Here is a 27,438-nt window from a genome sequence, read left to right on the forward strand (position 1 = left end):
ATGCAGTGAGGGTGTTGAACTTTGATTGTGAATAGTTGTCAAAAACGTGGCATTGGCTGGGAAGGTCGGAGACCACAGCATTGGCTGAAGTCCTGACCATTCAGTCCCCGCCCCACAGATGAAGCGACTCCCCAGAGCAGGGGCGTCTCCCTTGGGCACCATCACCCGTGTTCCTTTGCAAGCGCTGTGCACCTCTACCCCCACGACGTCCTCCCCGCTCAGTGACAGTGATGCAGACGCCCAGGCAGGCCGACCCCTGTATGGCCGCAGCCGATAGCTACCAGCCATCAATAGCACAGTGTCCCCAGCACACAAAGAGCCTCACTCAGGCTCCAAGGAATGGATGTGAAAATCACCAAAGTGCCTTTCCAACCTCAGCATTACTCAGCAGCCTCTCGTGCGTCACTGGTTCCTTTTCTGATTCCATGAGGAGGCCCTTCCCAACCTCACCATGATTCCCAGACCCCCTCCTTCCCTTCCAAGCACCCCCACTCTGCTCTCTGGCCCCAGAGACCTGGCCTCCTCCTCCACAGAGACAGTAAAGGCCATCGGGCACAAAATAAGGCCCTCCTCTCTCCTCACCCCTACCTCTTCTGTATCTTTGCCCTTCCTGCCCCTCCCCTGTGTCCTGGGGGATAGAAGGGTGCTGCCCCTTGCCCGTCTGTGGTCCGTGTGATTGATCCTGGCCTCATGCGGATCATCCGCCATCCTCTGTGCTCCTCCTATGCTTCTTCCCTCCTGCCTCTGCACACGGCCCCGCCTCTGATTCCTACCAGAACATTCCTTCAGTGCCGCCCCTCTTTTCAGCCACAGCCAGACTGCTTTTATTTTATTCTATCCATTCACCTCTTGAAACTCATCCATGCAGTCAACTGTTGCCCCTCATCCCATCCCCAGTCCCTTCTCCTGCTCAGGCAGGGGAGTTCACAATTTTTACAGGAGAATCTCTTCGTATAGTCTTTCTCCTTTGTTGAAAAAATGAAAAGTGATTCACTTACCATGAATGTCACTCTTTTGAAATATACAATTCCGGGGCGCCTGGGTGGCTCAGTCAGTTGAGCAGCCGACTCTTGGTTTCAGCTCAGGTCGTGATCTCAAGGTTCGTGAGATGGAGCTCCAGTGTTGGGCTCTGTGCTGAGAGTGGAGCCTGCTTAGGATTCTCCCTCTCTGCCTAACCCTGCTCATGTTCTCTCCCTCCCTCCCTCTTTCTCCCTCTCCTTCTCTCTCTCTCTCTCTCAAAATAAATAAATAGACAAAAGTAAAGTATACAATTCAGTGGGGGTTTTTTTAGCATGATCACAAAGTTCTCCAACTCTCATCCTATCTTAATTCAAGAATATTTCGATCACCCCAAAAAGAAACGCCATAGCCATCTGCAGTCGCTTCCCATTCCCCTCTCCCCTTAGGCTCTGACAACCACCCATCTATTTTCTATCTGTGTATTCTGGAGATTTCATATACGTGCAGCCATACAACGTTCGTCCTTTTGTGTCTGGCTTCTTTCGCTAACCATGATGTTCATCCAGGTAGCATGTGGCAGGACCCCAGTCCTGTTTACGGATGACCAGTATCCTCTTGTGTGGAGACACAGCCTTGTGTTCATCATTCATCAGCTGCTGGACATTTGGCTCGTTTCCACTCGGGGGCTGTTACAAATAATGGTACTGTTAACGTTCATGTATACTTTTGTGTGAACACTTGTTTTCACTTCTTTTAGGTGTATACGTAGGAATGGAATTGCTGTGTCCTATGGTAATTCCGTGTGTAAATTTTAGGGGAACAGTTACACTGTTTTCCACAGAGGTTATACCATTTTACATTCCCACCAGGTATTGTATGTTCTAGTTTCTCCACATCTTTGCTAGCACTTGGGGTTTTTTTGTTTTTATTTATTTATTTATTTATTTATTTATTTATTTATTTATTTATTTATTTATTTTTAATGTTTACTCATTTTGGAGAGACAGAGTGCAAGCAGGGGAGGGGCGAAGAGAGAGGAAGACACAGAATCCGAAGCAGGATTCCAGGTTCTGAGCTGTCAGCACACAGCCTGACACAAGGCTCGAACTCACAGACCGAGAGATCATGACCTGAGCCGAAGTCACACTTAACCGACTGAGCCACCCAGGCGCCCCATTTTTTATTAAATTTTAAATGTTTTATTATTTATTTTTGAGAGAGTGCAAGTGGGGGAGGGGCAGAGAGAGGGGGACAGAGGATCTAAAGCAGGCTCCATGCTAACAGCAGAGAGCCCAATGCAGAGTTCCACCTCACAAACCGTGAGATCATGACCTCAGCCCAAGTCAAGAGCCTGCTTAACCAAGTGAACCACCCAGGCGCCCTTTTTTGTTTCTTTCTTTCTTTCTTTTTTTTTAAAGATCTTATTTTTAAATAACCTCTACACCCAGCGTGGGGCTCGAACTCACCTGAGGTCAAGGGTCTCAGTCACCCCTTTTTTTAAATCTTTTTGAATATAGCCATCCTAGTGAGTGTGAAATGGCATCTCATTGTGGTTTTGATTTGCATTTCCCTAGTGACAACTGAAGTCAAGCATCTTTTAATGTGCTTATAAGCCATTTGTAAATCTTCTATGAAGAACTGTCTATGTAGATCCTTTGACCATATTTTAATTGGGTCACTTGAGTTTTTATTGTTGAATTGTAAGAGCTCTGTATTCCACAAGTCCCATATCAGATTTATGATTTACAAAAATGTTCTCCCATTCGGTAGATTGCCTTTTCACTTTTTGCTGGTGTCCTTGGAAACACAAAAGTTTTGATGCAGTTCACATATACCTATCTTTTGTTGTTACTATTATTATGCTATTGGTATCATACACAAGAAACCATTGCCACATCTAAGGTCATGATGATTTACCCCTGCATTTTCTTTTAAGGACTTTATAGCTTTAGCTCTTATATTGAGGTTGTCGATCCATTTTGAGTTCATTTTGTATATGGTATGGATATCCAGTTCAAGCATCATTTGTAGAATAAATGATTCAAGACCCATTGAATGGTCTTGGCCCCCTTGCCAAAAATCAATTGGCCGTAGATACATGGGGTTCTCTATTTTACCAAACTATGTATCTTGAAGTCTATATTCTTATGCCACCAGCATACGGTCTCGATTACTGTAGCCTAGCAATAAATTTTGTCGTCAGGAACTGTGAGTTCTCCAGCTTTGTTCTTTTGTTTGTTTGTTTGTTTTAGCTATTCCAGGTTCCTTGAATTTTTCCGTATCAGTTTTAGGATCAGCTTGTCCATTTCTGCAAAAAAAAAAAAAAAAAAAAAAAAGCAGCTTTTGGGGAAGCTTTGGTAGGGACTGATTTGAGTCTATAGACCAAGTTGGGGAATGCTGCCATTTTAACAATATGAAATCTTCCAATCCATGAACATGGATGTCTTTCCAAGTCTCCTTTGCTTTCTTTGGTTCCACTCCGCAGCTTTCAGCGTGTCCTCCCCCTGCCTGTTAAGCCCGCACCAGCCAGGCTTTGGCTCCCTTGTCTGCACTTGCTCTCTCAGCGCCTCCTCCATTGGTCACCCCTTGGCCTGTTACTGTCACCGTTCTCCGGACACCACTCTGACCTAGGTCCTCAGTGACCCCTGAATTGACGGTCTGGTGAGCGTGTACCTCCTGGAAAGGTTCCCACAGATCTCTGAGGTCTTCTGCCAGTTTCGAACACTCCTTCGTTAAAATTCCTTCTTATGCCACTTTTGCAAACCACTCTCCCGTGCTGGTGCTAGGTCTCTCTGCCTCCTTCGCTGACCCGCCTCCTCCCCTTCCTCCTGCCCCTCCCTCCCCTTTCCTCGGTCCCTTAAATGTTGGAGCTGTGTCCTGGGTATTCTTCTCTTCCATATGAATGAGTTCATCTTGGGCAGACTCATTGGCTTCCAAGGCCTCAGCCTCCCTCTTTACCTCAGAGCCTCCCAGACCTTCTCCTCCAGCCCCATCATTTTGGAACCTTCGGTGCTGTATCCAGGGTCCCTGAGACCACCACTCCCTGGTCCCTCTTCTCTCTCATGCTCCTGAGGCTGGCTAGTGGTAACACCCCCACACAGGCACAAACCTAGGGGGCCCCATGCTTGACTCCTCTCCCTTGTCTTCACTCCCAAATCTCATCCACTGCCACATCTTACGGCTTTTGCCCCCTAAATATCTATTTTTAATGTTTATTTATTTGGGGGTGAGGTGTGGGGAGGGGGGCAGAGAGAGAGGGAGACAGAATCGGAAGCAGGCTCCAGGCTCTGAGCTGTCAGCACAGAGCCCAAAGCGGGGGCTCAAACTCAGGAGCCTTGAGATCATGAACTGAGCGGAAGTCCAATGCTCAACCGACTGAGCCACCCAGGCGCCCGGGCCCCTAAAGGCAGGTCCAAGGTGGCACAGGGCAGGCTGTGCGCAGCCGAAGCAGGGTGGGAGTGCAGCAGTCCAGCCTACAGCGTCAGGAGCACAATGACCGCAGGCAGGCTGCAGGCTCAGAGAAGGGGCCGGTAGGTGGGCACACACTGAGGTCAGCGGGGAAGGCGGAGGGAGTTCCAGAGCCGCACAACGGTGGAGACGCCCCGAGTGTGGGTTCAGGAACAGTCTCAGGCAGTGTGGCTGGGAGGGCGCAGGAGCACCGAGGGCGAGAGGCGGGGTGCCATGGTCCGAGACAGTTCATCCTCGTGCCTGTGTGACCTCAGGTGCGGCATTTAATACCAAAGCCTCGGTTTCCTTGTCCAGCACGTGGCTTGTGGTGGCGTCACGTCCTATCTGGCTCGTGAAAGTCCTCTGTAAATAGTAAAGTGCTGGGAGAGTGTAAGACCACTCAGGGCCAGAGAGGGAAACAGGTAGCTCATTGTGAAGGCCGCAAATACCAAGTGAAAGCGCTCAGGCTTTACTTCAGCTACGGAGAGGATATTAGGCGCGACCTTTTAAGATTCCAAATGACGGAATGTATGGGGCAGGGCTGTGTGGCTTTCCCAACACTGATGAGAGGGCCCAGTTGGCAAACCATTAGGCTGCCCATCCTCCAACAGAACCTCCAACAGGTCCGTTCAGGACCAGCACTGGGCATCCGGGTCCTGTGGTAGGAGTGGGTTCTTCACCCCACCACCACGTTTGGGGGTCGGGGGAGGCTCGCACTGGGCTGCAGGAGGGCCACACCCTGTCGAGGGCTCGGACCTAAGGGGATTTGGGGGCGCGAGGAAGGCCCGAGAGAGTCCAGCGCAGGGATGACCCAGGCAGGCTTCACGGAGGAGGCGGCCTTGAGCCCGCTAAGCGCTCCCGAGGCTAGACGGCGGCGGACGAGCAGCCCACGGAGCGGAGGGGCCGTTCCAGCGAGGCTTGGCAGGCAGGGGTGTGGCCCGAAGCCGGGAGCCAGGCCGCCCCGGGGGTGGGGGTGGGGGGGCCGCGCGCGGGTGGAGCTCCGGGGACGCCACGCCCCGAACCCCGCCCGGCCGGGCGCTCTCCTCGAGCGGCTCCCGGGGTCCCCGCCGCCTGCGATTTCGGCGCGTCAGCAGAGCGGAAACGGGAGCGGCGCCAGCCCCGGATCGGCGGGGACGCGGCCTGGCAGCGCGGCCGGCGGCTCCGCAGGTTCTGTTCCGCCCGCGTTTGTGTTGGCAGCTGCCCGCGGCGCGCGGCCGGCCGCGATGAAAGGGCCTTCTGTGTGCGCCGAGTGGCCCCGCTCGCCTTTCATTCTTAATATAATCTTCACTTCATTTTCAGCCGAGCAGAGGTTCTCTTGGAATGTTTCTCCTTCTTCCAAAAATACATTCGCGTGCGCGCGCGTGTGTGTGTGCGCGTGTGTGTGTGTGTGTGTGTGCGCTCGCGCGCGTGTGTGTGTTTGCAAAAGTTCCTTCACGGTGAAGGTCGGGATTGTCCTGGGGAGGGGAAGTGCGAAACCCGAGGCGGGTTCAGAGCGAGACAGAAATGCCTTTCTTCCTGCGCAGGGGCCTCCCCGGGGGTCGCCGCCTCCGTTGGGGTGTCCGCCCTCGAGGCCCTGGGGTCTGGGGGAGAAGGATGGGGATTCTTCTCTAACCACGGCCCACAGCCTGACCCCAGGATGAATGGGCTGTTTGGAGAGGAGGTCAGTGAGGAGGGAGTGAGGTGCCTTCTCAAGGGGTCCCTGCCCAGGGCTGGTCAAAGAGCACTGCCATCAGGTGGGGCCAGCCCCGGACTGTCCTTACAGAAATGAACAGAAAAGGAGACGAGACCTCTGTGTCCCGAGTTGTGCTGGGGGAGACAGTATTCGCTACCGATGCCCGCTGTGTGGGCTTGAAACAGCCTGCAGCGGTGCCTGGGAAGTGTCACCGGTCAGCCACCATTCACCTGGCGGTGCAGAGCGGCATTACACCTGAGAAAAATTTCAAGATTCTACCGAAGACAGACACCGTCGCCCAGGCCAGGACTTTTCCCTACGTGGTTCCAGGCCCTGGGCGCTAGGTAGGATTATCCTAACTTCTTGTTCGGGAAAAGGACGGCTCAGAGAAGCTAAGTAACTTACCCCCAGTCCCAGAGCATGAGGGTGCCAGGACTGGAAATGTGGAAGCAGGTGGCAGAAAGCCTGACTTCTGCCTTGGGCATCACTGGTTTCCAAGCTGTGTTCTGCCAAGCTTCTACCTGCTTGGAGGGCTCTGAAAATGTACAATTCTGATTCTTGTTTAAAAAAAAAAAAATTAGTTCGTGTTTAGATTGGGACTTCTGTTTTGAGCAATAGAGTGGATTATATAACCTGAAAACCATCCGGCTCTGAACACCTAGAAAAGCCAGGCTGAAACCAAAACAGAAAAAAACAAAAGAAAACTACCAACAGCATCCTTTCCAATCCAAGAAGTGAAGAAACAAACCACATCCTTTTAAGTCCAAGAAGTGAAGAAACAAAAGGAAATTCTCCAACCCGAAATGAAGTTGGCCACAACTGCCCTCGCCGGGGGACCAGGGAGTGGTGAGGGCACAGGCAGAAAGTGGGGACCGGTTGTCATCCAGGGAAGGTGAGGCCTTGGACCAACCGAAGTGGGGGTTGAAGCAGAGACCCCAACTAGAGCCGAAGCTGTGGGGGGTGATACCCTCAGTGCAATCATGTGCTGGGGAAGAAGGAAAGACCTTTAGGCACAGAGGACAAGAAGGAAATTTGCCTTTCCAACCTGGCTGGTAGAATTTTTAAAAATCCCTCGTGATAGTTTGTTACCATGAGCCAGTGCTTATACAAGTTTTAGATTCGCATTGACTCTACCCTGCAAAACCTAAAACTGAGAGATTAACATATCTGTTGGTCCCAGGTTTAATGAGAGACAGACTCCAAACTTGCTTTAAAGGAACAGGACGATGGGGCGCCTGGGTGGTTCAGTCGGTTAAGCGTCCAATCTCGGCTCAGGTCGTGATCTCATGGTCTGGGAGTTCAAGCCCCATGTCAGGCTCTGTGCTGACAGCTAGAAGCCTGGAGCCTATTTCAGGTTCTGTGTCTCCCTCTGTCCCTCCCCCACTTGCACTCTCTTTCTCTCAAAAATAAATAAAAACATTAAACTTTTTTAATAAAAATTAAAATTTTAAAAAGAAGGAAAATAATACCAGAAGGAAACCTGGAACATCGGGCTTGACAAAAAAGCAATAGAAATGATAGATGTCTGGGCAAATACAACAGACTATTCTAAGTTTCAAAAACTATGTCTGACAGTTGAAAGGAAAAAGCTATAACATTGTTTGGTGGGATTTTCAGCGTAGGTCCACGTAGGATATGACCACCACAATGTAAAGGGGAAGAGGAAAGGAACCTATATTATGGTAAGGTTTCTATATCCCATGTGAAGTAGTAAAACATTGATTCTAAATAGACTGGAAAAGTTAAGTCTGTATGCTCCCTAGAGACACCACTAAAAAACTATACAAAAAGATACAGTCAGAAACACAATAGATAAAACAAAATAGTAACAAGCATGCAAACAACCCAAAAGACAGGAAAGGGGAAATAGAGAAACATACAAGGGAAAAACGGAAAATTGATAAAATGGTGTATCTACATCCACACAGGTAGATAATAATCCTAAATGTAGATAAACACACCAACTAAAAGAAAGAGATTGTCAGAAAGGATGGAAGGAGAAACAAAACAAGACCTAACAATATGCTGCCTACGAGAAACTTACTTCAAATGTAATGATACACATAGGCTGAAAGTAGAGGAATGGAAAAAGAAAACATTCAAAAGAAAGCTGCAGTGGCTATATTAAGATCAGGCTAAGTAGACTTCTGAGCAAAGAAATTTACAAGGGACAAGTTCAATTTACCAAGGACACCTAGCAATCTTAAATGTGTACGCACCCAAAAACAGAGCTTTGGAATACATGGAACAAAGGCTGGCAGAAACGAAAGGAGAAACAAATTCGCAATTGCAGAGACTATAGCACTTTTCTCTCAGCTGAGTGGTAATAGTCCTGGAAGACAGAAAACTAGAAAGGCCATTGAAGAAAGAACAAGACCATCAGTCAACTGGATCTAACATTTATAAAACACTCTATACAACAACATCAGAATACACCTTCTTTTCAAGTGCCCACGGAACATTCACCAGGATAGCCTGTATTCAGTGTCCTAAAACTAACCTTTACAAAGTTAAAGAAGTGAAACTATACAAAGCGTGACTATAGTGCCCCAAAACTAGGCATCCGCAACAATAACACAAAAAAATATTCAAACACCTGAAAATGAGACAACATACTTCTAAATAATCCATGAGACTGAATACCCCTTATTCATTGTACGTGGCCCGTATTACCCTGATATCAAAGCCAGACAAAAACATACAACGGAAAACTGGAAACCAATAGCCTTTATGAATATAGGTGAGGAAAAAAAATCTCAACAAAATACCAGCAAACTGAACTCAATGGCATATAAAAAAGATTATATACCATGACCAAGTGGGATTTATCCCAGAAATACAACAGTACTTCAACAAACAGAAGTCAGTCAAAATTAACTCAAATTGTATCAAAACGTAAGAGCTAAAATGATAAAATTCCTATAAGAAAACATAGTAAATCTTCATGACCTTGAATTTGGCAATGGTTTTTTAGAAATGACATTAAAAGTGGGGCGCCTGGTTGGCTCAGTCGGTTAAGCTTCCAACTTCGGCTCAGGTTGTGATCCCTCAGTTCATGGGTTCGAGCCGGATGTGAGGCTCTGTGCTGACAGGTCAGAGCCTGGAGCCTGTTTCAGATTCTGTGTCTCCCTCTCTCTCTGATCCTCCCCCGTTCATGCTCTGTCTCTCTCTGTCTCAAAAATAAATAAATGTTAAAAAATTTTTTTTTAAAAATACACTAAAAGCATGAGCAACAGAAGAAAAAATAGATAAATTGGACTTTGTCAAACTCAAAAAAAAAAAATTATGCTTCAAAGGATACTACCAAGAAAGTGAAAAGATAACAAAACAGGAGAAAATATTTGTAAATTATATCTCTGATAAAGAACTAGTATCCAGAATATATAAAGAACTCTAAAAACTCAACAATAACAAGACCAACAACCCAATTTAAAAATGGGTAAAAGACCTAAATCACATTTCTCCAAAAAGAGATATACAGATGGCCAATAAGCACATGAAAAGGTGCCCAATATCATTAGGCATTAGGGAAATACAAATCAAAACCCAGTGAGAAACCAATTCGTACCTACTGGAATGGCTATATTTAAAAAAAAAAAAAAAAGGAAAAAAACATTTGCAAGGATGTGAAGAAATATGGACAACACATTCATGGTTGGTGGGAATATAAGATGGACAGCCTCTGTGGCAACAGCTAACCATATTGTTACCATAGGACCCAGCGATTCCACCAAGAGAACTGAAAACATATGTTCACACAAAAATATATGCATGAGTATTCATAGCAACAGTGTTCACAGCAGCCAAAAGTTGGAGGTAAAATTGATGCCTGAAGAAATCAAAAGTCCAAACCGACCTCTAATTAAATAGATGGAACTAGTAGTTTGACATCTTCAAAAATGAAATACTCGGACGCCTGGGTGGCTCAGTCAGTTAAGCGTCCGACTTCAGCTCAGGTCATGATCTCACAGTTCGTGGGTTTGAGACCTGCGTGGGGCTCTGTGCTGACAGCTCCGAGCCTGGAGCCTGCTTTGGACACTGTGTCCCCCTCTCTCTCTGCCCCTCCCCCCCTCATACTCTGTCTCTCTCAAAAATAAACATTAAAAACATTTTTTTAAAAGATTCTCTTCCTCTCCCTCTGCTCCTCCCTTGCTATAAATACATACATACATACATACATACATACATACAAACACTAGATTTAGGTGGCTTTTTAGGTGAGTTTTTCCAGATATTCAAGGAACATAAAATATAAATCATGAACAAAATATTCCAAGGAAGAAAAAAGGAGAGAATGTTTTACTGACTCATTATAAGGCTGATAACAGTATCAACCCAAACACCCAACAAAAACAGTAGGAAAAAAAGGAAATTATAAATCATTCTCTTCTAATAGCAATGAATATGTCACAAATGCAAAAATTCTGAGTAAACTTAGCAAATTAAATGTAGCAGTAAAAAAATTAGGACATTATGACCAACTTGCAAATTATACCAGGTATACAAATAATGTTCAGTATTATTAGGAAATATATTAATGCAATTCACTGTATTACCAGTTAAAGGAGAAAAGCCATGGGGCGCCTGGGTGGCTCAGTCGGTCAAGCGTCCGACTTCCGACTTCCGCTCAGGTCATGATCTGGCGGTCTGTGAGTTCGAGCCCCAAGTCGGGCTCTGTGCTGACTGCTCAGAGCCTGGAGCCTGCTTCAGATTCTGTGTCTGCCCCTCTCTCTACCCCTCCCCGGCTCACCCTCTGTGTCTCTCTGTCTCTCAAATAATAAATAAATGTTTGAAAAAAGAAAAGAAAAGCCAGATGATCTTCTCAATAAATGCAGAGAAAACAATTGAAAAAATAGCATTCGTTTATGTTAAAAATAAAAACCCTCAGTAAACTACAAACACAAGGGCATTTCCTTAATCTGAGACTGCTGTGCACACACCCCTACATGTTCTTCCCTCCTTTTTTGCCAATAGCATTTTTAGCTGGGCATCTGCACCGCCAGCGGAAGGGTTAACCTTCCCAGCTTCCCTGGCTGTGGACTCTGTTGCAGTGGGGTCTAAGGGCCGATTTCTGGGAGCCTTACTTACCAGACAGCTACTGTGCACGCTTCGCCTCTGTTTCATCTTTTCCTTCATCCTGGGTAGAACTCAGAGGCCACCTTGGACCATGAGGACCAGAAAGACTGTGGAGCAGTGAGCAGAAAGTAGCTCGAGTCTCTGAGGGCTTCTTGTAAACGAGATGTCATACCAGCCTCTGGTTGCCGACATCTGAACTGTTTTATCAAAGAGAGATAAGTGAGGCGCCTGGAGGGCTCAGTCGGTTAAGCATCTGACGCTGGATTTCGGCTCAGGTCGGGATCTCATGGTTCATGGGTTCAAGCCCCGCATCGGGCTCTGTGCTGACAGCGCGGAGCCTGCTTGGGATTCTGTCTCCCTCTCTCTCTGCCCCACCCCCATCCACTCCCTATTTCTCCTTCAAAATAAATAAATAAACTTAAAAAAAAAAAAAAGAGAGAAATAATTTTATCTTAAGTCACTGTTATTTGGGAATTTTCTGTTACAGCTGAAATTAATCTTAAATGGGCAATACTGATAAAGGATGTCTACCAAAAGCCTAAATGAGAGGTGCCTGGCTGGCTCATTCAGAGGAGCAGGTGACACTTTTCTCCGGGTTGTGAGTTTGAGCCCCATGTTGGCTGTAGAGATTACTTAAAAATAAAATCTTAAACAAACAAAAACACACAAAAAAACGGGTGTCTGGGTGGCTCTGACACCAGTTGGGCATCTGACGCTTGATTTGGGCTCAGGTCAAGATCTCACAGCTGGGGGGCTCCAGTCTGGAGTCCAGCTCTGTGCTCACAGTGTGGAGCCTGCTTGGAATTCTCTCTCTCCCTCTCCCTCTGCCCTTCTCCCCCTTGTGCACGCACACTCGTGCTCTCTCTCAAAATAAACTTAAACACACACACACACACACACGCACGCACACACACAAGCCTCAATCAGTTGTCATACTTAATAGTGGAATATTAGAAACGCTCCCTTAAAATCAGCAATTCTGTTTCAATTCAGGATTGTCCTGAAATTCCTGGTCAATACAGTAAGATCAGGAAATAAATACGACACTCTTCAAAGTGAAGGGGAGTCGCATGGTTTCCCCACCTTATCACCCAACAATTCCAATTCCATTAAGTATCCAAACTCTTGCACATATAAGGAGACATGTACAGGAATGTTCATGACATCATTGCTTTCGATGAAACTGTGGGGTCAGCCTAAGCACCCATCAGTAAGTCAGTGGTCAAAGAAATCAAATTATTTTCCCCATGTAATCAAATTTCATGTAACAGCCAAAATAACAACCAAAGCTACATGTACCACGTGGATAGATGCAAGATACGCTGTTGATTTTCTAGGCCGTATCTTTCTCTGTTGGAAATATGTACTGCAATTTTTACAGATGAAATTTCATGGCGTCTGTTTTGCCTTAAAATAAGTCAGAAGAGGGGCTTCTGGGTGGCTCAGCCAGTTAAGCAGCTGACTCTTGATTTTAGCTCAGGCCACTATCTCACTCTTCGTGAGTTTGAACCCTGAGTCAGGCTCTGTGCTGACAGCACATAGCCTGCTTGGGATTCTCTCTCTCTCTCTCTCTCTCTGCCCCAGCCCCACTAGTGCTCGCTTGCTTTCTCTCGCTCTCTCTCAAAATAAAAAAGAAATCAACTTAAAAAAAAATGATTTAAAAAAGTCAGAAGAGTGAGAGGGAGTAGGTAGGGGGGTTAACAAAGCACATGTAGCCATAACTGATTGTTGCTGAAGTTGCTATATGGATACACAGGGGTTCATTATATTATTCTCTGCTTTTGTATACATTAGGGAAAATAGTGTGAAAAGAAGGCATTGAGAACAACATACTCAAAATGACAGTATTTTTACATAGTTTAACTTTTTTTTTTTTTTTTTTAAGAGAGAGAGAGAGAGAGAGTGAGTGGGAGAGGGGCAGAGGGAGAGAGAGGGAATCCCAAGCAGGCTTCCCCCTGAGCTCGGAACCCCACACGGGGCTCAATCCCACGACCCTGGGATCATGACCTGAGCTGAAACCAAGAGTTGGATGCCCAATTAACTGAGCCAGCCAGGCGCCCCTGCATAGTTTAAAAGTGCGCAAAACATCACTGTATATTGTGCAGTGATTACATATATAAGGTTTTAATGTATATATTTTAATATATGGTTTTAAAATACATATATGGTTTTTAAAAACATTCATAAGAGTGATAAACACTAAATGCAGGAAGATAGAGGAATTAGGATGGGGAAGAGTTGCATAGGAAACTTCAACTGGTTTTGTGATATTTACAAATTTTTGTTAATATTTATTTATTTTTGAGAGAGAGAGAGAGAGGGCTCGAGAGGGGAAGGGCCAGAGAGAGAGGGAGACGCAGAATCTGAAGCAGTTTTGTGATATTTTATTTCTTAAAAGAAAATCTGAAGCAAATAATGCAAAATGTGCAGATTTGACAAAGCTGGATTGTATTAGCTGTTGGTTATATAATTTCTGAACTTTTTTTCCTGAATGCTTGACACATTTACTTTTAAAAACAGTTTTAGCTGTTTGCAGAAGAACAACATGCCTACTCAAATGACTTTTAAAGTTCATTTATTTTCAGAGAGAAAGAGAGAGCACAAGCAGGGGAGGGGCAGAGAGAGACGGAGAGAGAGAATCCCAAACAGGCTCCGCACTGTCAGTGCAGAGCCCGACATGGGGCTTGAACCCACAAACCACAAGATCATGACCTGAGCCGAAATCAAGAGTCAAGCGCTTAACCGACTAAGCCACCCACGCACCCTTCAAATGAATTTTAAACCAAATGCTTACACATTTGCAATCACCAAAGCAAAATTTATGACTAAACTGAATTTAATAAATGATTGCTATTGTTAAAAAGTAAATGGGGCGCCTGGGTGGCTCAGTTGGTTAAGCGTCCAACTTCGGCTCAGGTCATGATCTCACGGTTCATGGGTTTGAGCCCCACATCAGGCTCTGTGCTGACAGCTCAGAGCCTGGAGCCTCCTTCCGATTCCGTGTCTTCTCTTTGCCCCTCCCCCGCTCGTGCTCTGTCTCTGTCTCTGTCTCTCTGTCTCTCTGTCTCTCTCTCAAAAATAAATAAATGTTAAAAAAATTAAAAAGTAAATAAATTTGACACTATAATTATACTAATAAAATATCATTTCTATCTGTTCTGTATACTGAGAATCTCATACAAAAAAAAATAACTGTAAAAATCTTATTAGGAATTGCATCATAAAACAACTTTGTCCAGACAGAGTTCACAAAACATACGATTTAAAGTGTACAATTCAGTATTTTTAGTACATTAACAGATAATGTACGATCATCACCACAGTCAACTTTAGAACTTTTCAACACCTGCAAAACAATTATAACCGTGTAACCTCTCCCATCTCTCCCAGACTTATGCCAAAACTAGTCTACTTGGTGTTTTCTAAAGATGTATCTATATTGAACATTTCGTATAAATAGTATCATATAATATGTGGCCTTCTGTGACTGGATTCTTTTATTTAGCAAAATGTTTTCAATGTCCATCCATGTTATAGCATATATGAGTACTTCTTGCCTTTTTATCTCCTTGGCTTTTTTTAAAAAAATTTAATGTTTATTTATTATTGAGAGACAGAGACAGCGCGTGAGCAGGGGAGGGGCAGAGAAAGAAGGAGACAGAATCTGAAGCAGGCTCCAGGCTCCAAGCTGTCAGCACAGAGCCTGATGCGGGGCTCGAACTCACAAACCATGAGATCGTGACCTGAGCCAAAGTGGGACACTTAACTGACTGAGCCACCCAGGCGCCCCATCCTTTTTATCTCCTTGTATGGAACCACCAAATATTGTTTATCCACCCATCAGTTGATGAACATTTGGTTTGTTCCATCTTTTGGCCACTATGAATAATTCTGCTATAAATATTCATATACAAGTAGTTCTGTGGATGTATGTTTTCATTTGTCTTGGATGTATATCTAGTAGTAGAATTGCCAAATCATATGGTAACTGAATGTTAAACTGTTTAAAGAATTGCCAGGTGGTTTTCTCAAAGCAACTGTATCATTTTATATTCCCACCACCTGTGCATGAAGGTTCTGATTTCTCCACATCCTCACCAACACTTGTTATTATCTGACTGTTTGATTATAGTCATCCTAAGGGTGTGAAGTGGTATCTTGTGGATTTCATTTGCACTTCCCTAATGCCTAATGATGTTGGACATCTTTTCATGTGCTTTTTGGCCATTCGTATATCTTCTTGAGAGAAATGTTTATTCAGATCCTTTGTTCATTTTTAAATTGGGTTGTTTGTCTTTTTATTGTTGAGTTGCAACTGTTCTTTATACACTATAGATACAACTCCCTTTTCAGATACATGATTTGCAAAAATTTCTAACATTCTGTTAGTTTCCTTTCACTTCCTTGATAGTGACTTCTGAAGCACAATTTTTTTTTTTTTAAGTTTGATAAAGTCTAATTTTCTGTATTCTTACTCTGTTGCTCATGCTTTTGGTAACATATCCAAGAAACGTGCCTGGTCAAGGTCATGAAGATGCATCCCTATGTTTTCTTCTAAGAGGTTTATAGTTTGGGCTCTCATATCTTTGATCAATTTTGAGTTGATTTTTTTATATGGTGTGAGACCAGGAGCCAACTTCACTTTGCATGTGGCTCTCCAGTTGTCCCAGGAACCATTTGTTGAAGAGACCATTCTTTCCCTATTGGATAGTCTTGGCACCTTTGTGAAAAAAATCAGTGACCAGAGACACATGGGTTTTTTCCTAGACTCTCAATTCTATTTTACTGATTTATATATCTATCCTTATGTTAGTACCACCCTGTCTTGACTACTTTGCTTTGTAGTAAATCTTGTAAACAGGAAGTTTGAGTTCCCCAACCTTTTTAAAAAAATTTTTGAAGATTTTTTTGGCTATTCTGGGTGCCTTGTATTTCCACATAATTTTAGGATCAGCCTGCTCATTTCTGGTAGGGAAAAAAAGCAGTCATAATTTTTATGGGAGTTGCACTGAATCTTTAGGCTAATTTAATAATAAGCCTTCCAATCTATGACTTAACAATATTATTCTGGATCTCTTAACTTGTTCCTGTGGATTCACATTACTGTCTCATTTCCTTAGCTTGGCTTCCACTCATCTCTTCTGTGCTGTTTTTAGCCAAAAATACAAGTCAAAACAACAACAAAAACCCATTACATTTGTGTATGTTATAGGCTCAACAATACATTATATGCATGTTGTTTTATGCTATTGCTTTTTAAATCAGTTTAGAGAAATAAGAAGCAATGTGCATTTATATTGCCTTTTAGAGTTACATAATTACCTGTGGCTATTTTTTTTCCCCTTCTGTGAATCCTGTCACTTGTTTTGGGATCACTTGATCTCAGCCTGAAGATCTTCTTTTAGTACTTCTTATAAGGCAGTCTGGTTGCAACAAATTACCTCAGTTTTTGTTTATTTGGGAATGTCTTCATTTTTTCTTGATTTTTGAAAGATAGCTTTGCTGAATATAAGCTTCTTGGTTGACAGGTTTTTTTTTTTCTTTGAGAATTTTAAATATGTTACCCCAGCACCTTCTGGCCCCATCGTGTCTAATGAGAAATAATCTATCTTATTGATGTTCCCTTGTAAGTGACCAGCTGTTTTCCTCTTGCTGTTTTCAAGATTTTCTCTTGTCTTTGGCTTTCGGCATTTACACTATGATGTGTCAGTGGATGGGTCTGTTTGTGTTTATACTATTTGGAATTTGTTGAGGTCCCTGGATGTGTAGATTAATGTTTTTTCAATTAGTTTGGGAATTTCTCAGCCATTATTTCTTCAAATATTTGTTCTGCTCATTTCTTCTAGTGAATTGTTCACTTTAATGACTGTAATTTTTAACTCGAGAATATCCATTTGATTTCTGGTATAATTTCCATCTCTTTATTGATATTCTCAATTTGCTGCAACTTAATCATCACATCTCCTTTTACTTCTCTTGTCGTAGTTTCCCTTAGTTTTTTTGAATATGTTTATAATGGCTACTTTGGGGCGCCTGGGTGGCTCAGTCAGTTGAGCATCCGACTCTTGATTTCAGCTCAGGTCACGATTCCAGGATCATGGGATCAAGCCTCATGCCGGGCTCTGCACTGAGTGTGGAGCCTGCTTAAGATTCTGTCTCTCGGGGCACCTGGGTGGCTGAGTCCGTAAAGCGTCCGACTTCGGCTCTGGTCATGATCTCGCGGTCTGTGAGTTCGAGCCCCGCGTCAGGCTCTGTGTGGACAGCTCAGAGCTCAGAGCCTGGAGCCTGTCTCGGATTCTGTGTCTCCCTCTCTCTCTGCCCCTCCCCCACTTGCACTCCTTCTCTGTCTCTCGAAAATGAATAAACGTTGAAAATTTAAAAAAAAAAAAAGATTCTGTCTCTCTCTCCCTTTGCTCCTCCCCTGCTCGTGCTCTCTCTCTCTCTCTCAAATAAAAAATAAATAAAAATCAAAAAGTAAGAATTTATAAAATGGCTACTTTGAGGGGTTTTAGATCTAATACCTGGTCACTCTCATAGGCTGTTTCTGTTACCTGATTTTTTTCCTGGTATGTGAGTCATACTTTTCTGTGTCTTTTTTTTTTTTTAAGTATGTATTTATTTTGAGAGAGAGAGAGAGGGAGAGGGGGAGAGAGAATCCCAAGCAGGCTCCATGCTGTCAGCACAGAGCTGACACGGGGTTCAGTCTCATGAACCATGAGATCATGACCTGAGCCAATATCAAGGGTCGCACTGAACCACTCAGGTGCCCTAACTTTTCTGTTTCTTTGAATGTCTCATATTTTTTTTTGTTGCAACCTGGATAATTGTAGGTTATAGACATTCGATTTCAGATAATATACTGTAGGGACTAAATGTGATCCCCCCTCCCCTGGGTCCCGTTATTGTTATTTGCTTGTTTATATATGTAGTGACTGAGGGGCGCCTGGGTGGCTCAGTCAGTTGAGTGACTGACTTCAGCTCAGGTCATGATCTTGCAGTTCGTGAGTTCGAGCCCTGCGTCAGGCTCTGTGCTGACAGCTCAGAGCCTGGAGCCCGCTTCGGATTCTGTATCTCCCCCTCTCTCTACCCCTCCCCTGCTCACGCGCTGTGTCTCTCTGTCTCTCAATAATAAACGTTAAAAAAAAATTTATATATGTAGTGGCTGAAAGGATTATTTATTCCACCCTCTCTCCTCCGTGTGTAGCCTCTGATGTTGCTTCCGAGGAGGCGTAACCATAGGCGTGCCCACAGTTACACCAGAACGGCCATGGTCTCGGCAGACTTCTCCTTGACTGTCTCTTCCTCTGATTCCACCCGTACATTAAGCTCCACTAATCGCTGTAATTATACAATATTATTTTCAACAATGTGCTATGGCATAAATTGGTCTCACGCTGATCCAATCAAATTTGAACTCATTGGATAGTTCCCGAGGTCAGTGTTTGAGATTTGTTCTGACCCCAGGAGAGCTCTTTCTGGTCGTCTCTCTCCCTGATCCTCTCTGCCTACAGTTTAGTCTGTATCTCTAATGAATTCGCTCACTTCCTTCCAACGGCGTTGTACCGCAGCCCCCCCTGTTTTTGAGAGCACTGCTGGGCCCCAGCTTCTTCACGCTCTGTTGTAAATAAGTCCGTTCCTTTGGGAAGAGATCTGGAGCCGTCTGCCCTACAGTCTGCCTCTTCCTGTAGGTGCAGTCTCTGTGCCGTGACTCTCGAGCTGGAGACAGGACAAGGGTATGCTTCCCTCTCTGAGAGACAAGTCTGCCTCAGGGGCCGAGGGCTCAGTAGAGGAAAAAGACAGCAGCCTCGGGTCTTCCTGGTTGTCCTCTCCTGCGATGGAACCTCTGGCTCACAAGCCAAGGCAAGGGGATCGGGGCCTAAGATTCTCCATGGTCTCATGCTCGCGGCAGAGTGGGGTCTGGGCAGAAGGGATTCCAGAGCTGAAAAGTGCTGCTGTCCTGCCCCTTCGGGGAGAACAGCCCTCTTGACTGGGAGCTGGAGGGAAAAGGACTCTCCGTTCTGGGCCGCCCCAGTCTGGAGTGGAATTATCATCTTGAGGAGCTAGAGGTGGGGCTGGGGGAGTCTTGGTTCAAATCCCACAGACCCTCACTGTTGCTACCAACCCTCGGTAGATTTGAATAAACGTTTCTTCTTAGTTTGTTTTTGTTTTGTTTTGTATTGTTTTGTTTTGTTTGAGAGAGGGGAGGTGCAAGTGAGTGAGGGGCAGAGACACAAAGAGAGAGGGAGAGAGAGAAGAGAGGCTTACCCAAAGTGGGGCTCAAGCTCACCTGATGAGGGACTCATGAACCGTGAGATCGTGACCTGAGTCGAAGTCAGATGCTTAACACCTGAGCACCCCCCCGGGCGCCCCATTTCTTCATTTGTTATATGCCTTTAAGACCATTTCCAAAGGGTGCCTGAGTGCTGTGATGAGCAAAGTCCCCCTCCCACCCCTGGCCGACAAGCAGCGTGAGGGAGAAATATTCCTTTGCTGTTTTGAGTCACTGTGAGTAGAGTTTTTGTTGCCACAGCAAAGCTAGCTTAGTGGTTCTCACGCTGGAGCGCACATTGGAATTACCCAGAAGGCTTATTAAAATACAGAGTCCCGGGGCGCCTGGGCGGCTCAGTCAGTTGAGCAGTCTGACTCTTGGTTTCGGCCCAGGTCATGATCCCTCCCGGGTTCCGTGAGACTGAGCCCTGCTTAGGGCTCCACGCTGACTGTGCAGGGCCTGCTTGGCATTCTCTCCCTCTCCCTCACTCTCTGAGCCTCCCCGACTCGAGCTCTCTCTCTCTCAAAACAAAACAGAACTTTAACATACGGAGCAGCTCTCCTCCTGAGTTTCTGATTCAGCAGCTCTGGGGTGGCGACAGAGAATTCCCATTTCTAGTTCCCAGGGAAAAGTGATCCGGCCATCCCACTTTGAGAACCACTGCTGCACTGAAACGCAGGGGTAAATAACAGTCCGGTAGCCCTGACCTCACTGGAGAGTCGTAGGAATCATGGCGTTAACATCCGCAAGTCATTTAGACTGTGGCACACTGGCAGCCTCAGTGCTACTGTTAATATGTCCCAAGGTTTTCTTAATATAAAGATATTCTCAGGTGGTTCGATTTTAATACTATTTGGCCTTTTACTCCAATAACCCCGATGACTAGACTTCCCAGGATTTTCAGTTGTCTCTTTTTCTTCCTTCCGGATCCACATAGAGCTCCCGCCAATTTGCCAGGAAAGAGAGCCAGCCATCCAGGCAGGATTGTTAACTAGACCGCATCACCTTACCTGCTTTCCCCGGGAAGGGGGCGGGGGGGGGGGGGGGAGCCGCTCCCCCAGTGCGCGGGGGAGGGGGGAGAGGGGGTCAGCCCTTTCCTCCCCCTGCACAAAGGGGCATGGGCTGTGTGACTGCGGTTCCCCTCGGTTCCCCTCAGGACTGGGCTTTGGGGAGGGGGCGGGTCTCCTTTTTTGGCAAAGCCGGTGCAAGGCCCCAAAACGGTGTTATCGGAGTAGTGCTGAGATTTCTTCCTGGCGGACAGATTGTGTAGAAGGAAAGACAGGCACCAAGCCGAGTCGGGGAGAAGGGGGGGTACCTGGCTTCGGCCGCTGCCTCCGTGCCTGAGGAATCGAGGAACTGAGGTTTGCTGCCCTTCAGGAGGCTGTGGCCCGAGAGGAAAAGGCAAGAGCCGTTCCCTTTGAATTCCTCAGAGGGAAAGATTGGTGGGGCTGCCATAGTCTAAATGATGGCGCTCCGCGATTTGGTGCCCCAGTACCGTGTCATAACCCTCCCAGGACTCCCCGGGAGGGCCTCAGGTCAGGCACTGACAGTGAGGGTAGCCAACATTCTGTGTCTCGTGGCATTAACTCATTTAATCCACCCCCCCAACAGCAAAGCCCGTACCTCCATTACCGTCAGTTCACAGCTGGAGAAACGGAAGCACCGAGAGGTTCGGCATTTTGTCCAAGGTCACACAGCTAGTGAAGAGAGCCAGGCTTCGAACCCAGTTGGTTCTAGAGTCTCTGCTGTCAACCCTGCCACTGTCACACTATAAGACTCCCCAGAGTGCAAGCCCCATGCAGACAGGGACCCGTCCTGTCTCGCCTACGCCGGAGCCCCAGCCCTGGAAGACTGCCTTCCCTATAGGAGGTACCCCATAACCATCTGTAGAATGAAGGAGCAAGTCCCCACTGTGATGCTGGTGGGCGGAGACTGCTGAATATGTGCTGGGTGTACAAAGGAGACTCAGAGAAGACTGACCCCTCCGAGATCTCCCAGGGCGTGGTGTGGCCAGAACCACTGCCCAAGGCTAATTAGATGAACGAAGTGCCTGCGAGTCTCTCCAAAGCAAGAACCTGGGGCAGGGTGAGGTTCTGCGGGCGGAGGCTGCCCCAGAGAGGCAGAGCCCAGTGAGTGGGCGGGGAGGGCACCGTGCCCGACGCTCATGTCCTAGCCATCACGAGAGACAGACACCGAAGGCTGCTGTGCAATAACACTGAGCTTGGACACAAGGAAGAATCTGGGGTTTTCCACCATGACCTAGACTGTGGGTGGTGGCCAGAGACCCAGGTTCAAATCCCAGCTCCAGGGGTACTGCCGCCTGGGAAAGTCCACCCTGCAGGTGATTGTGAATAGCTCAAGCAGGCCCTTACCCGCTTCGGCTCCTCCCAGACCTGGCCCGAGCGCTTCAGCCCCCAGGGAGCTGCCTCTCCCCAGCCTCTCGCCAGGCGTGGATTTCCCAGAGAGAGGCCTGGACACTGGTGGGGTGTGATCTTGCCTCAAATAGGTCACTTTTCCAGCCGGTCACTTTTTCCCTGCTGCTGCTGACCCAGAGAGAGCTGGCACATTGGCCTGCCCGAAGGGAGGCGGTGGAAGGGAGGGGGGCGAGGAGAGAGCCTGGACCCTGCCCAGTCTAACACCTCCCAGAGCTCCAGCCCTGTGCAGGGGGCGGTGGCGGGGGTGGGGGGGGGGGGGGTCGTGCATCAGGGGAGGCCTGGGCCACCACAGAGACAGCAGGCCTAAGACCGTGGGGGCCTTGCTTAAAATGCACTTCTGGCCCCACTCCTGGGAGTCCAGGGCCTGGAACCTCCATTGCGAGGAGCTCCCCAGATTCCTCCGACACAGGCCTCAGACGCCCTTTGGGGCTCCCTGGCAGAGGAGCCCCATCCCAGCCCCACCCCTGCTTCCAGGGCGCCTTAAGTTCCTCCTTTCCTCTCTCTGTTCCTGGTTGCCGGGGAGGCCCGGGTGGTGCAGCAGGCCCCTCACCGCACCCGACCCTCATTCCTCACCCGCTACCCAGCTCTGACTCTTCCCCAACCTGACTCGGCCAAGGATGTGCACTGGCCCCTCTGCAGCCGACCCGAGCCAGCCCGAAAGTCAGCGGTCTCGGCCTGGGGGACAGAGCTGTGGCGGGGGACCCTCCCTGCACCCCCTCCTGTGGAGACCAGGGGCAGGCAGCAAGCCTGGTGCGTGGTGGGGAGGAGGAGGTGGAAACTCTGTCCGGATGGTCAAATGAGGCATGACCAGAGGGCGGGGCCTGGGGGTGGGGGGGCCTGGCTGGCCAGCTCTGTTCCATGCACAAGCATGTGCAGGATGCCATGGGCTATTTTTACTCCTGCCAAGGAAATAGCATGATTTATGTGAGGCCTGGTCCCCTTCAGGGCTATGTTATAAATACACCTGGCCCCACACTCGTGTTTGCTTGGAGAGGAAGCTCGGGCCCTGTCCTGGGTGGCCTCCCTCCCAGCCTCACTGGGTCGTGTCCACATGTGGCCTCCTCAGAATGCCCTCCCTCCTCCTGTGGTGGCTCAGCTCTCCTCGCTCATCAGGGCCTCACATGCTTTCAGGAGTGACAGCTGTCTGGGTGCTGGCTTTGATGAGGGAAAGAGGAGAGAGGCCTTGAATTTGGGGTTCACGCTGCCTCCAAGGGCCAGTCTGGGTAACAGGAAGGAGAGAGGGGTCCAGGCAAGAGGGAGGCAGGCCTGAGAAACACACGGCCCCTCCTTGAAGATGTGCCCCCCTGACCAGAGTCCCTTCCCAGAAAGTAGGAGGCCAGACAGAGAAGGTGCCTGAGGGGCCTTTCTGGGCCCCGACTGGTCCCTGCCCTGCTCCCTGCCTTCAGCTCCCAGAAGGGCAGGCAGTGCTTCATCATGGAAAAATCTAGTCTCGGGAGCACCGGCTGAGCTATTCCCTGATCAGCTCCGTGGTCTTAGGAAGTCCCTCAATTTCTTCTGAAATGGGCACATAGATGCATACCTTCTAGATTGATGTATGTGATTCAGCCCAGGCCAGAGGGACAGGGAGATATTCAGGGCAGGCAGCCTGCGTCTGACATCATTCTCATCCTCTGAGAAACCCTGGTCATGGGGCAGGGGGCACAGGGGCCGCACTGATCTGTGGACCCCACCTCTGCTCTGCCGGGAAGAAGGCAGGGAGGGCTGCTTCTCAGTGAGCTCCTGGGTCACTCAGTTCCTTCGTGGTCATTCAGTGCAGCATCCAAACCTTTCACAGAAGGCCAGGATTAGTCCCGTCACAGATACTAAGAGCTACAAGGGGCCCCAGAGGTCACCTAAGAATGACAGTCGGCTATTGCCACAATAATGCTGTGTACCAAGCTGCTTGAAGACCCAGAAGCTTGAACCAACAAGCATTTATTTCTTGTTCATTCTGCCGGGCGGCTGGACTTGGCTCCAAGTCGGGTCCAGGACTGGCTCCACACGTCCCTCAACCTCTGTGGACAAGGAGGGGCTGGCTGGGGCATGTCACAGCCGAGCCCAACCTAATGCTCCTGTCATGGAGGGGGGTGGTGGGGAAGGGAGTGACCATCGCTAACTGATAATCTCATGAACTAGCTTCCCGATCTGCCCTGGACGATGAGACGGGATCATGGAGATGCTCTGGGGCAAGGGGCGGCAGAAGGGACAGATGTCGCAGAATCCCCCCCCTCCACGGCACCCCCCCAACCTCAGCTCCATCCAGAGCCTTCCGGCTCCTGCTTCGATGGTGGGAGGTGGAGGGAACTGCTTCGTTATTCATATGCTCTGCTCTTCTGCAGTTCTGAGCCACGTCCTGGGAAAGGCCATGCAAAGAGGAAGAGGAGACGGGGAGGATGTCTAGCATCCAACCACACAACTGTGCCATCTTGAAAAGGAATGAACTTAATGCCAGCACCTTCCGCTGTAACTGACCAAGGTCCAGGCTTGGAGAACGACACTGGGCCATAGTGTTTATGATGAGAAAAACAATCCAGACAAGAAGAAGGAGGGCGGGGCGGGGCCCCCACTTCCTGCACGTGGGATTCGTGGGAAAGCAAGTGACGACATTGCATGTCCCCACCTGGGCTTCTGGATAAGTGGAGAGGGGAACCAGGGGTGGGGTTCTCTTGCCATTGGGACTGTGGAGGAAACCCCTTGGACTGAGCCACATCAAAGTGGACACGATGGCCAGCATGGTCAGGCAGGGGTAGCCTGGACACAGAGCTCTCCAAGGCCCCTCCGAGTGGGTCCTGCAGGACGAGTCCCAGGGTTAAAAGCCAGCCGTCAGCCACAGAGACATCTGTGGTGGCCACGGTGCCACTTCAGCTAAGGGTGGGAGGGGATGCAAGCCAGGCCCGGATCCTGGAGGCCGGCAGACCCCAGCAGGTGCCAGCACGGGCCCCAGGCCAGCAGAAGGCTGGCCCCTTCATCCCTCGCTCCCTCTGCATCCAGGCCACCCTCTCTGGGAGGGAAGAGGAGTGTGGAAGGGGTGGTTCTGAGAAAGATGGGGTTTGTTTTCCTCTATGAAAGGCTAAGAGCCACTAGAAGGGAGCCTCATCGGTCATCTGAGCAGACACACAGGATACCCCCTGCCCGTCCCCACACTAACACAGCCCTCACACTGCTGACGTCACTGCCCCCCAGAATAGGTCTGAGCGGTTCGCTCTCTTGCTTCACACTTGGGGCCAGCCCCTCGCCCGTGGGGCAGGGGTCCACCTTCCCCGCCTCTCTAGTCCCCCGACCCCACAGCTGGATCCAGCCATGCCAAAGGAGAGAGACAGAGACCTCTGGTTGTCCCTTGATACCTCCTTCCCCTTCTTCCGTGGCATTTGAACCCCTGAGTTTTAGCTGGATATGCAGCCACCCAGAATAATCTCTTGGCTGTCCTTGTGGCTAGGGTGGTTACAAACCACGTTCTGGCCAACAGGTTATAAACAGTGTCACCTGTCAGCTTCTGAAAGCCTTCCTTCAGCACACTGGCATGTATATCCCCCCCCTTTTTTCTTCACCTCTTCCTCCATGCCACTGCCTGGAATGTGGGTGTGATGGCCGGGACTCTAACTGCCATCTTGGGCCAAGAGGTCAAAACCTGCATTCCAGGGATGTGTGGTGAGCTGGAAAGAGCCTGGGTCCCTGAGGAATTCATGGAACTGAGCCACCAAGTTAGCGGTGACTGCCTCCCTCTGGACTTTCCCATGAGAAGGGAGGCGGGGAGAGTGGGGAGAGAAGCTTCTCTATGTTGTTGAAGTGGCTACTGCCTTTCTGTCGCTGTCACTAACAAACACATGGAACTCACTGTTTCCAGAACAGGCCACATTCTTTCAGCCCTCCAGGTCTTTGCACCTGCTCCCTTTTCCTGTCCCCACTGCCACCCAACAGCCTGAGAAACTCCCATTTAGCTTTAAACACTCACGCCAGACATCCTCTTCCCCGCAAAGAAACCTAAGACTACACTTATTTTAGGTGATTAATGAGCCGTTTCTTCTCATTTTTCTTGCATTTTATTCTTAAACCCTCACAGAGTTAGCTGCTTCCGGTTGCGGGTCCCCCCCCCCAACTCAGATTCACCCCAGGGTCAGCACCGTCTAGACTCCTGTCTCTCCAGCCCAGCAGCATGCTCCTCAGGGACTCTGTGTCTTTACCCTCCTGGTCCTTTGTGAAGTTCGATTCATCATGGGGTCTGGTGGGTTTATGCAGGGCGGGGGTGATTCTAAATCGCAGTCCTGCCCTCTCCTGTCATTCCGCCCCCTCGTGCCCGCCCCGGAATGGCAAGGTGGTGAGGGTCAGTCGAGGCCAAGAGCAGGCAAGGTGGCCACGTACCTGGACTATGCCAAAAGCAGTGCTGGGCGGTGGGAGATCCGCTCTGTGGAGTGGAGGTGGGGGCCTCAGACCAGGGCTGCGGGTGATGTGCCCAGGTGTCGGGGCTGCGGACAGGAGGGAACAGGCGCGTCAGGAGAGTGTAGATTCCGCTGCCTAGAACCTTATCCGGCCTGGCCCGGACACACAGCCCGGGCATTATTGCTTCAGCCATGGAGGGTCAGCTCGCCCCGGCTCTCCAGGGCACTGACTTACACGAGACCCTCTTTGTAGCCAACCTCATTGCTAGCAGGGACGTTGACAGCGTGCTGGGCCCCTCCTGGGCGGAGCTCCCCTACCTCTTCCTCTCCTGGTGACCCTGTCGGGAGGACTGGTCCCCGCACACGGGGGAGAGGAGGGCCCAGCCACAGATGGTGGACACCCGGACCGGCCTCAGAGCCACACACCCTGAGAACAGATGGAGCCCCAACTTCAGACTGAGCTCCACTAGTCTGAACGTGTCCGCATGGTACCGGGCTGAAGTCAATATGTCAGAGAGAAAAATCCATCTGTCCCTAAAGGGTCTGTTGTCTGCTTATTACAGAGTAATTCGTTGGGCAAACGAACCACGTCCAATAAGGTGGTGTGATTACAATGAACGGAAGGGATTCAGGATATTCCCTGGACTGGCTGATGATGAACTGGGCGTTGGGAATCCAAGTATTCCCAGGTTTCTGAGCACAAACCCCTGGCTGGATGTGACGTCACCGGCTGCAGTGAGGACAAGAAGAGAGGTAGAGGGGGAGGTGGGGGTGAGGGAAAGACAAGAACCCTGTTCTAGTTGTTGTGTGCGTGGGCTGTCCTAGCAGAGACACATGCCAGGCACTCAGTTGGATGTCGGGACTCGGAGGGCAGGCTGGGTGGGAAATGGGAATTTGGCAGCCACCTCGTACAAATGAGAGAGGTCCTTGGGGGGTTGGGGGTGGGGGCGGTGGGGAAGGTGCTGCCCTGCCAGCATTCGGAAGTAATGGGAAAGTTTGAGGCACACCCAGCACAGGCAGGTCAAGGTCAGGGAACCAAATGCCTTTTCGGAGGACTCTGGAACGGAAGCTCCGAGTGGGCAGGGACCTTATCACTTGTCTGCTTCCCCCATCTCGGCCCTCCTGGGGAGACTTCCAGACCCGCAGGTGGAGTGGACCATGCCTCGCGCACCCCAGGGGGCTCCCCATTGGCATCAGGCATGC

The 27,438-nt window shown here is 48.6% G+C and overlaps 1 protein-coding gene across 1 annotated transcript in view; it reads left to right on the forward strand.

The window, feature by feature from the left end:
• FKBP6 (FKBP prolyl isomerase family member 6 (inactive)) overlaps positions 1-27,438 on the forward strand; it is a 65,766-nt gene that overhangs the window by 35,822 nt on the left and 2,506 nt on the right. The window contains exon 9 of the transcript XR_007147858.1: positions 26,799-26,988. The gene's annotated coding sequence lies outside the window, so the exon portion shown is untranslated. The remainder of the gene's footprint in view (positions 1-26,798; positions 26,989-27,438) is intronic.

Source organism: Prionailurus viverrinus, chromosome E3, assembly GCF_022837055.1.
Source record: "Prionailurus viverrinus isolate Anna chromosome E3, UM_Priviv_1.0, whole genome shotgun sequence".
Taxonomy (NCBI): Eukaryota; Metazoa; Chordata; class Mammalia; order Carnivora; family Felidae; genus Prionailurus; species Prionailurus viverrinus.